Below are 17,857 nucleotides of genomic sequence, written 5' to 3'. Positions count from 1 at the left end.
ATGTCGAAGTGTGCCAAACTACTAAGTTACTTCGAATCCGTCTATTTCTATTATAAGATAACTTTTTTTCTAAATCAAATTTGACCCTTAGAGTGCGGAAAAGTTATTTTGCACCCAACATAATTTTACGTCGTTACATTCATAAAATTATGTTTCTATACAAATAATTACATTCATATTGACTCACCACAAAAAACGCATTGTGTGAGTAATTATAGTGTAAAAAGGACAAAAGTACTTATTTTATGTCATACTTTTTTAGTTCAGATAAACAAAAAAAAATTGCAAAGTTATTTTAGATTATACATTGTCCGTATTAAAATATCAAATATATTATAATTTTGAAAATGGAGGGAGTACTTGATAAGTACCTAAGTGCTAACAAATCATCAGCAATGACGTACTTGAATGACTCCACTTGATGTATGGAAATAGTTAAACTTTTTTCCGGCTACAAAGACCGACGAACAATCTATACCACAACTGTACACTTCAGCTGGCTAGTCCAAAGAAGAAAAATTGCGCCATGACAGTTGTACCATCTGCATACTGATAGCTGTTTATTTAGAAGAAGTAGACTAGACTTAGCAGGGAGCTACAGCATTAACTCTTGAATGACTTGTACTAATTTGAATGGCAAAGCCAATGAAATTACATGCTAGCTCGTTTTCGCGAAAATTACATGCTAGCTACAACCTACAGTAGCACTTATTCCGTCAGCGAATAAGTATATTTTTATCTTTTGCCTAATTTATTTGAAAAAAACTGATCAACTTCATAGGAAAAAAGATAACATCATTTATGACGCTGACTTTCCTGTTACTCTTTTCTATAAAATTATTCATAATTTGAAAACTTGATTTGACACAAAAGTTGAAAATACACTTAATGGTGGGTGGAGGGAGTATACGTTCATGCCTTCACTTGTCTAACAGTATACTTCGTGCCATTTTCTAGGGAGAGCAAACTAAAATAAATCCAAACAGTACATTTTCATGCCTTTTTCACTAATATACAGCCATGATTTGAACTATCACGGGAATTAGCCTGTTTGGACCATGAATATTTGACAGCCGATTCATTTTTTAAAATATATATACTCCATTTGTTCCTAAATATAAGACCCTTTTTTCATTGCACGGAGCGGATATACAGATGTAGTACTCCACAGATCAAATAGAATACTCCATCCGTCACATTAAACATGTCCAAATTCTATATATATCCTATGACTTGACACTTGTCATGTAGACGGAGCAGAACTCTAGGGTGCTATATAGAAAGAATAAAGCTAAATGCACGCTCAAATAATTATCTGTCTAATTATGTGTAATTCTACCAACTTGGTCAAATTGAAGATTCAGTGAAATTGGCACTCGAAGGAAGAATGTACACATCAATGCAGTAATGTTCTGTAGATTGAGTAGAATATATGATAATTTTTCCAGAGATGTCATGATCATCCTATTAATTTGATGCAACTTATACGTAGTAGTTCGCCATGCGCAAGCCTATAAGTAGCGAACTTTTCGCAAGCATTTGGCCACTATCGAGAACTAAACAATTGCTTAGGAAGCACAGTGAAGAATAAAGGCATCTTCAAATCCGGGAACATGTCGTCCCAGGCGAGCGGTGAGATAGTTAGTTAACCTTCAATAGTTCTGACTCGCCGTTTCTGCACAGCTAAATTCTAATCCCACTCATTAGCTGATTATGTTTTGTTGTTATTCGTCACACAGGGATGCATACTAAAGGGCCTTTTCGTAAACAGCAGACGGCCAGCAGTATAGTCCTCATCTTCTACTATATGCATGCAACTGTCTAAAAAATGATTGATATTACCATCAACTGCTTAATTGATTGATATTGTTGTGCAGAGAAAACAAATGTGCCTAAACCGCAAGAGGCAACTCCTACTGGTTAGTAAGAAGTTCGATCTGGTGCACTTTGTCTAGACACGAATGACCAAATAATCACTCTCTAATTTTTTTCTTCATGTCTCTTGTGCTTTCGCATGCGTGAAGGAGCTAAAGCTAACGGTATATCAACTCATAACACACCACATACGGATGCAGTCAAGCAGCCAAAACCAAAGCAACAAGTCAAACAAGGTACATATGCATACTTTCCCATGCCTTTGGCTCATAGATGACATAATATACTGATTTGTATAACAGTTTTGGTGTGGCGCGCAGAAACCTAACGTTTTTTTTTTGTCAGGCACAGGCCCCAAATAATTCTTATCAGCTGGTGAATTGAGGATAAAGAAATATATTGCTTATCTCGTCTGAAATAATGTAGAAGACATGGTATATTGGGGCCATGCCTTGTCTAGTTGGAGCATGTAAGTAGCGAAGGGATGTAAAAGAAATATGGCTTGATCTATTACATATTAGTAATGTGTACCGTGTACAACTTGGGCTCGTGTATTTATTCGCTATCCTTAGTCCTTCTGTTGGCTTTGTTATATGAATTAACATCTATTAATAAATTGAGATTGTATTTGTTTTGCATGAGTCTGGCATACAAAAAAGGGATTGTTCAACTAGAAATAATTTACCAAGCATGTTGTTTTTGTAAGGTCCCAACAGAGTGAGTATAATTTATTAGAAATTTCTTTTAGTAGTCGGATAGATACTTTCATGGTACATAATTATAGTTCTAGCCATGCAGAAATAAATTAGTTAAGTAAATAGAGACATAACTAAAGCTAAACACTGATGGTTGGCAAGATGGTATAAATATAAACTAAATAGATTAACCATTAGTCTATCCGTGGTAAAATGTTGGAGCCTAACATGCTCACCAATGAACTCGGTATATCTATAGCTACTAACTATATGAGATTGGCCTTGTCTTATGATCCAAAAAGTTGGATTATCCAGTTTAAAATATTCAGATATATCTGCATGCTATTTATTATACCATATCCTATATAGGGTTCAGGGTGCCAGTTTGGATTCGGCTACTCTTATCATCCAGATTCATGAAAATCAGACATGGATACCTTAAAACCGGTTCAGAGCTGGATTCGTTGCGGAAATTGTCCTATCCATTTACACCCCTACCCTCAGAGGAACAGTTTGCTATATTTTTTCCCTGAAAATTTTGGTACAATTTCAATTACTTGCGTGGTATTATATGTATTTACATGGTAAAATTTCACTAGAGGTACAGATAGAGTTGCGCACTCACATGACTAAACAAATGATATAGGGAACCATTTACCTTCCTAGCTTGTTTTCCAGATAGTTCTCTCTCACTCAATATATCACCTCTCCTCATCCACCTCTCTGAATCAGGTTGCTGCGTCTTACTTTCTTCCACCCCTCCTTAAAATCGATATCGCTCACACCTGTATCACTCGCGAGAAAGAGTCTTGCCACCAAGCCGCAACTTGATTTATGCAACTATAGACATAGGCACCATTCAAAAAATATTTCTAATGGATCTTCAAAGAGGACCACCAAGAATGTCACAGATTTGGTCTGCAAAGTTACGCATCAGATGGGCTTGATTCATATATACGAGTTGGACATGGACCACCTGCTATCTCAAATGGCTCATCGTGGGCATCACACGAACTCTTCACTGTTTCAGATATGTCGCTTTGGTGGTTTAATGCCAGAATTGCCAAAAGTGGCATTTCAACTCTAGCAGTTTGATGTCAGAACGAAAAAAAAAAAGAGGCTTGACATAAATTTATATTCCCTAGAGTCAGCTGCCGCAGCCATAACTCTCCCATAGAAACCCCAAGGTTTAAAATAGGGTGTTAAAAGAAATAGCACACTATATCATGCTAATAGTGTGCTATATTTTAAATAGTGTCTTGAAAAAAATATCAGATATAGTCTAAAAATATAGGATTTCAGTCCAAAAATGACATATTCATAAATACATAATGACATACAAAAATAGTTCTTCAATTTTTTTAGAAACCTAACATCGATATTTCAGCAATAACATAGTATAAATTATTTATTAAGAATTATCAGTATTAGCGATATTATCTTCCGAATCGGAAGAGTAATCAAAAGATTGATGTTCATCATCACAACAAACAAAAATAAATGTCTTCTTTTCTTAACGAGGAAAACTCAAACCCTTGCACCAATAGGCTGTAAAAAATAGCGATCTAATACTATGATGTTTTAGCGCGATATAACATGCTATTTCTCCAATAGCATCATAGCGAGCAAAATTAGGTATAGCGCGCTATTAACGTAAAAATAGTGCACTATTTTAAACTTTGTATAAACCCCAAATGGGCCAAACTCGATGCGCTTTCACGCTTTCTCATTCATGCTCCTTTGGTGGACCAATCATGTGGGTTTCAGATTCAGTTGAGAGTTTGAGTTGTCTTGAGTTATTTACTAACAAAGGTTTCCGCACGAGTGTGTATGTTTCCGACTTTTCTTGGCTAGTTATTCTGGTTTTTGGTTGTTGTGCTCTGCACCCAAAGGTTGGCAAAGACTTGTGTGTCATTTGGTATTATCTCAAAATTTCTGGGATACTCATACTCCTCTTGCCCCCGAGAGGTGGCGGGAGGGGGAAATTCTACCCGCCATCCACCGCTCCTCCCCACCTCTTCCCTTCATCCCCCACTGCCCATGGGCGCATCCTAGCAAAGACTCACAAACACCGGCAGCGGGGGAGGCCTCCTCATACCCATGCTCAAAGGATCGACTCAGGTCATATTCTCTGAGCTGGGGTGTGGTGCATCTGGGCACGATGGCGTGGTGGCTCTTCTAGCTCTCTGGAGAAACCATGACGCGGAGCATCGGCTCGGTGTTGTGCATTTTTGATTGTGGTGGCTTCAGCCCCCATCTCTAGGAGGCAAGTAGGTGGATGGCTCAGGATGCGGGATTGTAGGTCTCTTCTGTGGCGTGGCTACATCAAGTTATGATCCGTCGAGTGCGGATTTGTTTGGCTACCGGTGAAAGCGTTTGGACGGTACACCAAGACTTGCTTAATTTTTACAAATCTATGCCTTACGAAAGTCTTGGATAATCTTCTTGTTTTAACACTGATTCTTGTGTCAATAGGATATCTCTGAAAATTATTTTAGTTTATCTTCCTTTTTTCCATGCTTGGATATATTTTTGTGGGGATGAAATTATTCTTGCTAGAGTGTGCGTGTAATATATTAAGAGTAGATTGTTATTGTACAGGCCCCACCCAACAGCACCACCACCACCACCCATTACAGGTTTTTGTTAGATGAATTCATGATTTAGAAGAAATTAGGTGGTATGATGATCTCCAACTTCATACTCGGTCTACAAAGCGCAATTCTTTGTGTCAACTCTCACATGCATGAACGAGTTGGTTTGAAAAGATTGGGCACCTCCAAAGATAAAATTATTGGCTTGGATGGCAATTAAAAATAGGCTATGCATGGTGGACCGTCTTGAAAAAAGAGAATGAACAAATTATGAGCTTTTCCTTCTATGCAAGCAAATCCAAGAGTCGGGGGTCATCTTTTTGTGCATTGCCGGTATTCCAAGATAGCGTGGGGGATGATGAAAGAGTGGACTGGGCTTCCCTCCGTTCATACTTCCACTTGGACGCCAGAGCTTTCCATCAAGGAGTGGTGAACGGGTATGTCGAATAGAACTGTGCCAATCTGTAAAGACATGGCTTCTATCACCATGCTTGTTTGTTGGACAATTTGAAACAAGCCGTGCTGCCGACTATCCTTCTTGCTTCTTTGAAGAGGGACGAAAACCTTTTTGATCAAAGGGGTCCAAAAAATTGAATATTGTAATTTTAGGGGAGTAATCCCTTTGTTGAACTTTTTTTACTTTTCATGCGCCAAAACTTATTTCTCTTTTTAAAAAATTCCAATTTGCATGGCTTGCTCCCTATGAGAAAATTCTGTTGTCGGTCCCCTTGTACTTGAATCCTGCCTCCACCCCAAACTGTTTATAATAAAGGGAACGAGTATTTTATATGTACGAGTTGCGCGTTTGACACGGACTTTCTCCATTTAAAATTAATTAATTTAAATTTAGCTAGATACAAGTCAAATGTAAATCACCTAATTAATTTGGAACGGAGGTAGTATTTAATAGTGGCTAATCTATTTCAACATTATTGATCCCTCTATCATTCAACAGAGGACAAAATCACGGAAAGGGAAGATAAGTTGAGCTCACGGATTGACCCGTCCATGGGCATCAATAGTCTTCTCCTCTTCACAGGAGTGTCTCCACCATCATCTCTAGTCGGTCTCGACAATATTGTGACATGGAACACTGTGATTGGATTCAAGTCACACCGACCACACACGCGCTGACAGGTTTCTGGTTTAGCATGGGACGACACGGTAGGCATAGCCAAGCCAGGCAGAGGGCAATTTCGATATAACGCCCAGAACTTGGGTCGTAGGTGGTTGTACGACTGTTCAACACGTTTGCCTGCCTTCTCACCAACAAAATACTCCGAAATCAGCTGAGCGCCAAATAAATGATCAGCAAGTACGACGTATATCGTCAAGATTCTACACGTAACTGACTTGACTCGATATTTTAAAAACTTTAATTCCAACTTGGAACGACCATGGAAAATTTACCACATACATAGACATACGCATCAGCTAGTCAGATGAAGCCAAGTTACGGCTTGGTATATATACCGTCTGCATACTTTTTTTGCGAGGATTACCGTCTGCGTACTGGCAGATGTTTACTTAGAACATTCATGTAGAGCCAGCAAGGTAGACATCTAACACATGCATTAGGACATAGGATGTATGTATACACCAACGACGTACTGCGAATAGCGTAGAATAGTCCACGCGTCGGCCCGTGTGTGGTTAGACTATAAAATCGACATTTGGCCATGCATGATCATCATCATCCTAATTAATTAGATGCAATTTCTACGATTTTCCCATGGGGTTAGACTATAAAAGCTACATTAGGCCATGCATCAACTGCTTAAACTTGCCCTAGACGAACAAAGGCCTCTCCAACGCAGAAGAAGATATGCCGTCCAAGGCGAGCGGTGAGTTAATTAGTTAGTTAATCTTCGTAGTTATCATAGCATACACTGCATGCATGCTACGGACTAACGAATTTATATCTCGTCATATTTATGCAGGAATCAGTGCGAAGTCTGTGCCTCAACAGCTAACTTATTCAGGAAACCGTAGAACCGAGGTTGCAACACAAGATGCTACAAAACAAGGATCATCTAGTTCAGGTTAGTACCCGGTCTCAAATGTTCATGACTCGGATACATCCGATGCCATACTCGTTTAGCAACGAATGTTATATTTTCTGAATTTCCATGCAGCGATGAGTACGAAGTTTGAGCGTACAAAGGAGAACTTGGAGACCAGAAAACCAGATGCGCATCAGCAGAAAGGGGCATCTTCTACAGGTCAGTAGTATACTCCGGCACTCTATTAGTCACCAAGTAATAAGAACAGCTACTGATCCTCGAGTGCATCCATGCATGCACTGTTGTCGACATCGGCCTTGCCTTTTGATCTGTCTTTCTGTCCCTGTCCTCTAAAAGATTTCTTTTGCGCTTTCTCTTAAAATGGATGACCAAGTAATCAACGGGCTCTCTAAAGTTACTTTTTCATGTATTTTGTGCTTTCTCATGAGTGAAGAAGCTAAAGAGCTAGAGTGACGACAAGTCATACCACATCACACCAGAGATGCATGCGAACACAAATATATCATCTGCGTATCTTGTGCTTCTGGTGCCGCACAGAAACCTGACATGCGGGAATTTCATTTTATCAGGCAAAGCTCCAGTTACTTCCAAGCGGTGAATTCGATCAGGATACAGAAATAAATCACTTCTCTCGGATGGAGTGATGCAGAAGAATAACGATATGCACATCAATCGATTAGCATACTTTGTAGCTTGTATGTAAGTAGTTAGGAGGTGCAGAAGAAATATGTGGCTTTAATATATTGCATGTTAGTAGTTCATACCTTTGTAGATACTCTGCCTTGGTGAATTTGTTACATGTTCTTAGTTTGTAAAGTATGTTGGTATTGTAATGAGTTCACATTTATCAACAAATTGGATTCTCTATTGTGTTTGCATGAAACTAGAGGGAAAAAAGATGAAAAGTGGACTGTTCGACCTGATTAATTAGGTTATGCCTCTTGGAACAGCTACCTAGTTTACTCTTGATGCTAACACGTGGCGATGTCCTTTTTTTTTTTTGGAGAAATCTCCTTGTTTACTCCATCTTCCTCTTCTCCATATATTTCTTCCCCCAGACCCAGTACTCTTATCTATGAAGTTGGAGAGAAGTTGCACGTCGATCACGTCCACATTTGACTGATCAGAGTCCAAGTTAATGTCCATATATGTATTGCATGCATGAATATGATTGGAACTGATCGCTGTACTGTCACCTCGCCGGACCCATCATGCTTGCTAGGATGAGGGCCCTTGTTAGCTGCAATTGCTTTTAGCTTCCTAAAGTTGACGAGATTCCAAAATGGCCCAAATAGAAATTATTTAAGTAAATCCAAAAATTCAAATAATACAAAAATGTGGGTTAGGTACAAGTTTGTGTTTGGCTCCTTCTCTTTTCTGGTTTCTACAATATCGATCTCTAATCAGCAGCGGAACTAGCCAAAAAATGTTGGGCGGGCCAGTACACTAAAGATGTGAAAAATAGACTAGTATTAAGCTAGATTTTACAAGTGTATAGGCTAAAATATTTTGGATGGGCGGGCCACACCCTAGTTTTGCCCCAACATAGGTCTGCCATTGTCTCTAATACGTCGGTAAGTAATGGCTCTCCAACTTCTTGTCATCCTCAGCTCTGGTCATCACTATTAGAGAGAGGGGGGTCCTAGGGGTCACCATGCCCAAGCTCCCATCTATGGCAAGTTCCACGGGTGAGCCACCCGCTTCAGTGGCATCACGCAGGAGGGCTAAGGAGGGGACGAGGACACCGATGTTGGAGGTGTCGGGTGGGAGGTCAACTTCCCATGCAGAGGATTTGAGAGACAGCGGAAGGCGGGCCTAGAGATTTCATCGTGACACGACAAAGAAGGGAGGTATGAGAGCACTAGCCTTGCCGTCCTCTTCATGAAAGTGGGGGACAACTATGTCGAGAGCTGAGGTTTGCCATTCTAGTGGACAACAGGAGGTGACGGTGATCTAGTGAGAAACAGAGGCACGCTCGAGGAGGAGCTACACAGGAGGCCGGTCTGGTGGGGAATGTGTGTGTGCGCGTGTCCTATATCTATGAGAGGATACTGTTGAGAGGAGGGAGAGAGAAAGTAAGGAGGAGAAGCGACCCCGCTGGTTCATTGTATCACCGTTGGCCCTAGTGCCTTGGAGGCGTGGCGGACTAGATACCCTCGTCGACGGGATGGTTCTCGTTCTTAGTTTAGGTTTCTTTTTTCAAAGTTTTCTTCGACGTGGTGAGGCGGAGGCTACGTCTTGAAGTCTGGATAAGGTTCTTTATGTCCTATCCTCACTTCAGTGGTGCATCTAGCGTCGACGGAGGGCAGATGGAGTTGTCGTCCCGCGGATCTCCTGGCATTATGTCGGTTTGCATGTTCGTTGGTGTGGTTTAATTTCTGACTCTTCCGATCTACAGATCTCATCTTTAGCGATGGTTTACTTCTCTGATGTGTTGGTCATTTGAGATCTTACCATGACGACTTCTTGTTTGTGTACTACAATAAGCTTCAATACGAGAAATTTTTCATGGCTCCGATGATGGAGGGGCGTTCAGGAAGATGGACATTGAGGACGACGCGACTTCGGTTATACCTTGTGTTTGTAGTCATCGCTAGATGTTCTAAAAACCAATTTGTAATCTTTATTACGATTTGAAATTTTCATATTCCTGCTATAGATAATTATCAATAGATGGAGCATCTCGCCTCCAGGCTCAACTACTGTCTACTGGTCAGGCTCAACGTGTGCGACAATCAGGACCGGTTGGACTCAGGCTGCACCGACTAAACGCGCTGACGTGCGGTTGTGCCTCGTCCATCCCCGGAGTCCCAGGACATGTGTTGGTACGATGCATGGCAAAAATGGAAAAACAAAGGATATAGTAAAGGAGCATCTCTTTCCCGTGAGCCTTTTTCGTGTGTTTGTCATCCCTTTTGTCTGTTCTGGGGATATCTAGTTTCGATGACAGTTCACCACTTGAAGCAGGTGCGACTGTTCAACACGTTTGAATGTTTCATAGTTTCTTCTCCAACGGAGTACGTACTAATTAATGTCGTTAAAAAAACGTACTACTGGGATTATTTCGTAATTGTTAATTTGCTCTGTGCATCAGCAACGACGCATATCGTCCAAATTCTACACGTAAGTCACTTGACTTGTTGTATTGTAGTATTAAGAACTTACTTATTCCGACTTGGAACGACCAAGAAAAAATCTACCACATACATACACACATACACATCTGCAATACTGATATTCCCTGCACAAAGTTAAGATATATTTTATGAGACGGAAGGTGAGAACATGCATTAACTCTCGGAAGACTTTCGCTATTTGGAATGGGAAGATCAAGGACATTGCACACGATCAGACTCTTATTGCGTGATATTAGGTACTGTACATACCTTCGGTGGATCAATCAGTACATTTCGTGCCCTTTTCTAGCTAAAGCCTGCTGTGAGAGATCCAATATTAATTTTGGTGTGCAGTTTTCACTAGTTCGGATAGATATCGAAACTGTTGGCTAGGAGAAGCACCGCGTATAACTAGTCAGCTTGGACCATGGACAAGCTAACGGACCACAGCTAGCCATATGCTATGGCAGTTTCATTTGCTTGGAAAATACTTTCTCCATCTATATATGCAAGGCTACTTCCTCTTGTCTTAAGACGAAGATATTTAAGTTTCTCATGGTTTATTGAAGACATAAAAATCTTTATATACTACAAATTTTGACATTGATTTAGTAATGAAAATATATATTGATATTCATTTCTAGAAATTTGATCATACATAAATAGGTTTGACTTAAGACGAGAGAAGGTGCTCTTGTATTAATAGACGTAGGGAGTATAGTATGTTTTCCGTTTGACGCGTTGTGTTCATGGAGCATTTTGAAAAACAACGGATATATTTGCGCACTATGAAATAATTATCGCTCTAATTCCGGTAATTCTGCCAAGAGGGTCAAGTTGAAGATGCAATGACCTTGGCACACATAGGATAGGATAGGAGATATGTATAAATCAATATAAGTACTAGCGTAGAATAATACATGGTATTTTCTAAGGAGATGTCATGTTCGTCCAAATTAATTACATGTAATTTCTATGATTGTCACATAGGTTCGACTATAAATGCCGCATTTGGCCATGCATCAGCAACCATCAACAGCTCAAACTTGCTCAAGACGAACAAGGCTTCTCCAAGACTCCAACGCAAAAGAAGATGCCGTCCAAGGCCAACGGTGAGTTAGTAGAGGGCTGCTCCGGTGCTCCCCCCTAAATGAAGTTGAAGGATCATATTTGTTTTTTTTTCGTGTGTTAGGTCCACCGAAACCCATATCCAGCCCATGTAAACCGTCTATATTGATACAATATATGTATGTCGCGTAAGAAAAAGAAAAGAGGTCATGTGAGCAAGATCTTTGTAGGACCTTTCTATTTCGGCACACACGTGACCGTAGATACGTACATAAACGAGGTACACCACAACGGGGGCCATATAGACCTATATAGGGTTGTACATATGGTAGACCTACCCTAAATTTATGATCGTGCCCCTGCTTACGAACAGATATGAAAAGATCTCCACCGTTATTTTGTTTGATGCGCCCAAAATTTCCCAGGGGAGGAGCACCGGAGCAGAACCCGAGTTAGTAACCTTCGAAGGTTATGATAGGCATGCTCTACTGACTAACTGGTTTATATCTTTGTCATATTTATGCAGCGATCAGTGCTAAGTCTGTGCCTCCACAGCTAAATCATTCAGGTAGCCGTAAAACGCATATTCCAACTGGAGGTCCTGCAAAACATGCATCGTCTAGTTCTGGTTAGTTCCAGTCCCAATTGGTCATGACTCTTCACTCATGCCCCGAGTCAATGTTCAAGAAATCGTTTATCTTAACTTATCGGTCGGCCTTAAAATGAAGATTAATCTCTTATCGACCGATTAATCGATTTTATCGGTCAGCCATTTATCGGCTTATTTTTTTGTAAATCCTAATTTTCACGCTAATTTTTCTATAATATGTTATGCAAAAAGTAATATTTGAGCATTGCACATAAGTATTACCTTGATTCCTTGCACTTGAATCAGTAATAATAGAAATTTTGAGCTAATGCACAATTCTACACAACCATAGGACAAAAATATCGACTGCCGTACAAAATTACATTGAAATTTCACTGACAATCAGCCGAAATATTGGCCATGGGAGTGAAAATCGGACGAAATATCGGCTCTCACGCAGAAAATCGGCCGAAATATCGGTGGCGCGATAAATTGGCCGATATGCTGAAATCTTATCGGTGACCACCCGATTCACGATAAATCGACCGATAAATCGGTATCTCGGCCGATTTTTTGAACAGTGCCCCGAGTACATCATAATCCCATTCGTTCACCGCTTAAATTTATATGTTCTGAATTTCCATGCAGCAATGAGCACCAAGCATTCAAGCTTGGACAATCGTCCACATAAACAGGCATCTTCCACCGGTGAGTAGACTCCATCACTCGAGCTTACTGTTATATACTAGTCTCCAAGTAAGAGCAGCTACGGTGCTGGATCTTCGAGTGCATGCACGCCTTACTTTTTGATCGACCTTTATGTCCCTTTTCTCCAAAAGATTTCTGTTGCACTTTCTCTCTTGAATTGACCAAATAATCAGCGGACTCTCTAAAGTGTTTTCTTGTCAAGCAGGCACAGCTAAATCAACGAAAAGTCATGCCACACCGCCGATATCAGGCAGCAAAAAGCAAAGCAACTAATCAACCTAGGTATACGAACTATATGTATAAACAGCAATATATGCGTCTGCATATGTTGTGCGTGTGGCACCTGCAAAACCTGACATACTGATATTTTTATTTTCTCAGCCAAGGCTCCAATCCTTCTAATAAGTGGACTGATGGAGAAGGATGTGAAGCTAGATTAGCATACTTTGCCTCTGGTAGGAGGAGTTATAAGTGGTTAAGATGTGCAAAAGAAATATGGCTTAATTTACTGCATGTTATTACATCCTTTCCGAAATATAAGATTTTTTTAGAAAGCTAAATTAGCTATCTAAAAAGGGTTATATTTAGGAACGGAGGTAGTAGTAGTTTGTATGTACTTTGTAGTGTTGACTTTGTGAATATGTACTTTTAGTCCGTAGAGTATGTTGGTATTGTAATAATAAACTCACGTGTAAATTTGGATTATTATGTTCCCATGGGCCTGAAAAATAATAAAATGGGGATTGTCCCATCATTCGGTTATGCCTCTTGCAATAGTTTACCATATGCAGGCTAACGCGTAGTGTTGTCCGTACGAGTGTTGAGTGTACTTTCGTGGTAATATCTGCGGATAGTCCAACAAGAATTAGTACTTGAAATCATTATATATTTTTTACTGTCTCACTAGGTATGTCTCTATTTTCTCCTATTTATGCATACATAGTACGCACTGCTCCGTTCCTGGTTGGACACAGGGGAAATATATGCAGCATGTTCTTCCTCCTTGCTCCTCCTACTCCACCATGCATTACACAACCGGAAACTGTGGTTCAGCTCGTTGCCGCCGGAGACAACACCAGCTCGTTGCCGACATTATTCCACTACGCCTTGTCCCGCTAGCTAATATCTTGGAACTTTGCGTGTCGCAGTCTTGCCGGTGAGTTTTTTTAGTGTTTCGACCTGGTATACCTCTTATGGGGCTGATTCAACGATATCTGGTCTTCCTTGGAAAAAAACGATATCTAACTAGCCAGCAACTGAATAAATAGAAATATATGTTGTAAGAATAGGTTTTTTCTTTTCTTTTTTGAGAGGCTGTAGAGCAAGTCAAGCAGGGTTGTTTCGCTGAGAGCGCACAGAACTTAAAGCAGGTACCCAACAGTTCAACGCGTCAGTCTGCCTCGATCTTCACCAACGAAATACGACGGTTATCTGATTAATTAGTTAAAAGCCCGATAAATGATCAGCAACGACGTACATTGTCCAAATTCTACACGCAACTGACTTGACTTGATGTATATTCCGACTTGGAAAGACCAAGGAAAAATCTAGCACATATATAGGCATACACATCTGCTAGCTAGTCAAATCAAGAAAAACTGTGCCATGACAGTTATACCAACTGCATACTGCAGGTAGCTGTTTATTTAGGACATGTAGACCTAGCAAGGTAGAGAGACCTACGTACTACATTGACTGAAAGACTTGTGCTAATTGCAGGATCTTACGTTCACACACTGTTTTTTTCCCGAAACTCGGTAAACACAAGATATGCATGCCCTGTACTGCTGTACACATTCAGCGAATCCATCCGTATATTTCTTGCGTGCCAGAAAAAAAAAAGTACATTTCGTGCGTTCTTCCAGTTAAGAAAAACTATGGGAAATACTTATAGTACATTTTCGTGCAGTTTTATTTTGTTTACATCTTTCCTGCAGTTTTTAATATTTTTTTTGAGAATTTGCAGTTTTCATTAATATATGCATAGCCTGGACAGAGAGTGGGCACTACCCAGCCTGAACTAGGGACAGGCCCATCGATGGGCGATCGCACAGCCCAGGCCTGCAGCAGTGCATCTCCCTAATTCTCAGCGACTTCATGTGGGCCCAGTTCCGACTTTCTAGCTCCCGTGGCCCACAAGCATCCAGATTTTCTGCCCGATTTTCTAACTCCCGTGGCCCAACAGAAGAGTTATAGATAGGCATCTTGGCTATCCGCCTATCCCACACTCGGCAAAACCTATACACCGACCAGGTCGGTGGCTACCGGCCACCGCACACCCCCTGGTCGGGTATGGGCCAGGCCCATTTGTTCTGTTTAGCCTGTAGTAGTTCGTTTTTCCTTTTCCTTTTTTCTTTTCTGGTTTCTTTTTCTGTTTTTCTTTTCTTTTTTCTGTTTTCGTTTTGTTTATATTTTTTCAGACTCGAAAATTTTAATTTTAAAAATTCTTAAAATTTAGAAAATGTTTAAATTCAAAAATGTTCAAATTTGAAAACCTTTCAAATTTGAAATCTGTTCAAAATATTTTGAACAAATTTTTAGTCTTGAACGAATTTTGAAATTAGAACAAATTTTTAAATTTTGAACAATTTTTAAATTTTGAACAAATTTATAATCTTGAACGAATTTTGAATTTTGAACAAATTTTAAATTTCGAATAATTTTTGAAATTAATTAAAAAATCATTTAAAAAAATTGTTCAAATTTAAAAAAACGTTCAGTTTCAAAAATTGTTCCAAGTTAAAAATGTTCAGAATTTGAATTTTTTTATTTTTCAAAAGTATTCACATTCTACAAAAAAACAGAAAAGCAAAAAAGAAACAAAAAGGAAAATCACTTACCTGATGCTGTTGGGCCGCGGCCCAGCAAGCCACCTCACGCCTGTAGGGGTGTGCGGTGCTGTGCGCGCCCCGCACTGGTCGGTGTACAGCATCGCCCCCACACTCTCTGAAATTTTTTTATCCCGATCGAGCGATCTAAGAGCATCTCTAGCAGAGCCCGTAAAAGTGCAAACCGAAAAATTTGAGTTCAGTATTCTGAAAATAAGTTTACGGGTTGCAAAACGGCTGGCGCAGAACAGACCCCGTAAACTAAAACCGAAAAACATAATATTCAAAAAATCATCATCTTCTTCACAAGAACTGTTCGGGTCGCTGCCTAGATCTCCCCATGCAGACCGGCGGCCGCGCCCCCGACTACAGACGCGAGTTTAAAGATCAAACGAGGACGGTCACGCACGGCTCGATGAGGCGTAGCTCCGCCCGGCCGGCCGGACGCGGCCGGACACAACCGCTTCGCCTTGCTCCAAACCTGAAATTGATGCTAGCTTAAAATGGATTGATGCTGCTACCTGCAAGCTATTGGGCGCGCGTGCTACCTGCAAGCTCTTGGCCGCGCGTGCTAGCTGCATGCTCTTGGCCGCGACGTATGGAGCTGCTAGCTGCTGCTCGACTCGCGTATGCAGCTGCCGCTGCGCAGCCTATTTGCCACCACGCCGCGTCATAGCCTGCTGTGTACGTCCGCTGTACGTCTCGCCTGCAGCCACGAGCTTGGTCGTCGTTGAATAATTTTAGCAAGCAGCCAGAAATCGGCGGCTGGAGGCAATTGTACGGACGGCGGCGCTAGAGAAGTCCGTTCAGTTTTACCCTTTGGTCCGTATTAGTAGGGATCGAGTCAAAAAAAATTCGGGCCCCTGAAAAAGTTTTTCGGACTGGACGGCAAGTTCAGTCTCTGTTCTGCGCCACTTTCACCCGAACCCGTAAATCGGCCGAAAAAATACGGTTCCGGCGTGGTTTACGGGCTCTGTTAGAGATACTCTAATGTTCTATGCCACCAAAGCCGCGAGTGTCGATAAGACGATCTACTTCGCCCGTGCTCATGTTCTGCTCTAAAATTACATCTCGTGAGTCCGATCAAAATTGTTAGATTCACGGATGATCGATCTCTAGTGGCGGCAAGTTTTGGGAGCGTCGAATCGAACAGGGTATGTACTTACATAGGAAACACTTATTTGAGTTCTTCAATCGTATTTACTACTATGTTTCCATGTGTTGATGTAAACCCCAAAAAGAGCACCTTAGTTTCATAGACTGATTCCAATTGATGAATTGAATGAACATAAGAGTGACAGAGTACCACACCATGTTGTAAGCCGATTGCAGATTTTGATTTTAATTTTGGCTAATTGAGTTGCTTATTTAACAGAAAACAGACCAACTATTGTCTGTAAATTTCATTTTAGGTGACAATGGTTGGATTTATTAATTTAAAGCCGGACACTAGATACCTGTTATAAGAATCAAGAAATTTTAGGTGGCAATGGTTCAAGATAAAACCATCGAGTCATTCTACAAAACAAAAAGAGATGCTGCAGTGGGTGAGGTCTCTGAACCTGATCCATTGGCCTTTGCGTTCAACTGATTTGCCTGAGCAAAATCAACCTAGTTCCATTTTAGATGACAGTTTGTTCAAGATGAACCATTTCACAAGGAAGCTAAGCCATTGAGGCAAAAGAGAAAACACCTAATGGTCAGAATTCGTGATACACGTTCCTTATGTCAATGATACAATGCAACAATGAACGCAAAAATACTCATGGCTTCAGAGTTCAGGTTGCAGTTGTACATGCAGCACTTGCCAAGGCACTGACGGGCAAACGGCGGAAGTACATCAGAAATATTACCTTTGTTCCTTAAGGTAAGATGTTTTGGCAAACTAAATTAGTTTGCCAAAACGTCTTATATTATGGAGTGGAGTGTTGATGATTAATCTTGTTGTCCAAGTTCAAGAGTCTTACGTTTAGGAAATTTTCGTTTGATTTAGGAAAGGTTGTGAAGAGTTTAAACCGTGAACGAGCTGTGTACCGGGTCACGTTGTGTTGGGTTCAGTTTTGCCGTTCCGTGTTGGGCGTGGAGTTCTATCTGTAGACGCCTATAAGAAGTAAAGAAAGAACCAGGAAAATGTGGGATCATTGTGCACCACCAAATTCGTTTTTCCTCTCTGACGTGAAGTTTGCTTGAGTTCTTGTTTTGATCTAGTTTTTCAGCTCGTAAAGATTCAGGGTAGGAACCAACAAGTGGTATCAGAGCCGAGGAGAGTTAGAAGCACTAGTCGAACGACATAAGATGCACTACTAGGAAAAGGTCTAGCCGTAAGGTTGACTTCAGTGGCGCACCATGATAGCCGTGCG

The 17,857-nt window shown here is 40.7% G+C and overlaps 1 long non-coding RNA gene across 1 annotated transcript; it reads left to right on the top strand.

Annotated features, from left to right (window-relative positions):
- Positions 1-1,553: 1,553 nt before the first annotated feature.
- On the top strand, positions 1,554-2,509 carry LOC124650086. The gene is made up of 5 exons (XR_006986875.1): positions 1,554-1,632; positions 1,740-1,784; positions 1,878-1,919; positions 2,025-2,111; positions 2,221-2,509. It is a non-coding gene; the product is annotated as an uncharacterized LOC124650086 (long non-coding RNA).
- Positions 2,510-17,857: the final 15,348 nt, after the last annotated feature.

Source organism: Lolium rigidum, chromosome 4 (assembly GCF_022539505.1).
Source record: "Lolium rigidum isolate FL_2022 chromosome 4, APGP_CSIRO_Lrig_0.1, whole genome shotgun sequence".
NCBI lineage: Eukaryota > Viridiplantae > Streptophyta > Magnoliopsida > Poales > Poaceae > Lolium > Lolium rigidum.
Note: the sequence above shows the minus strand (reverse complement) of the source record. Positions and strands in the feature narration are given on the sequence as shown.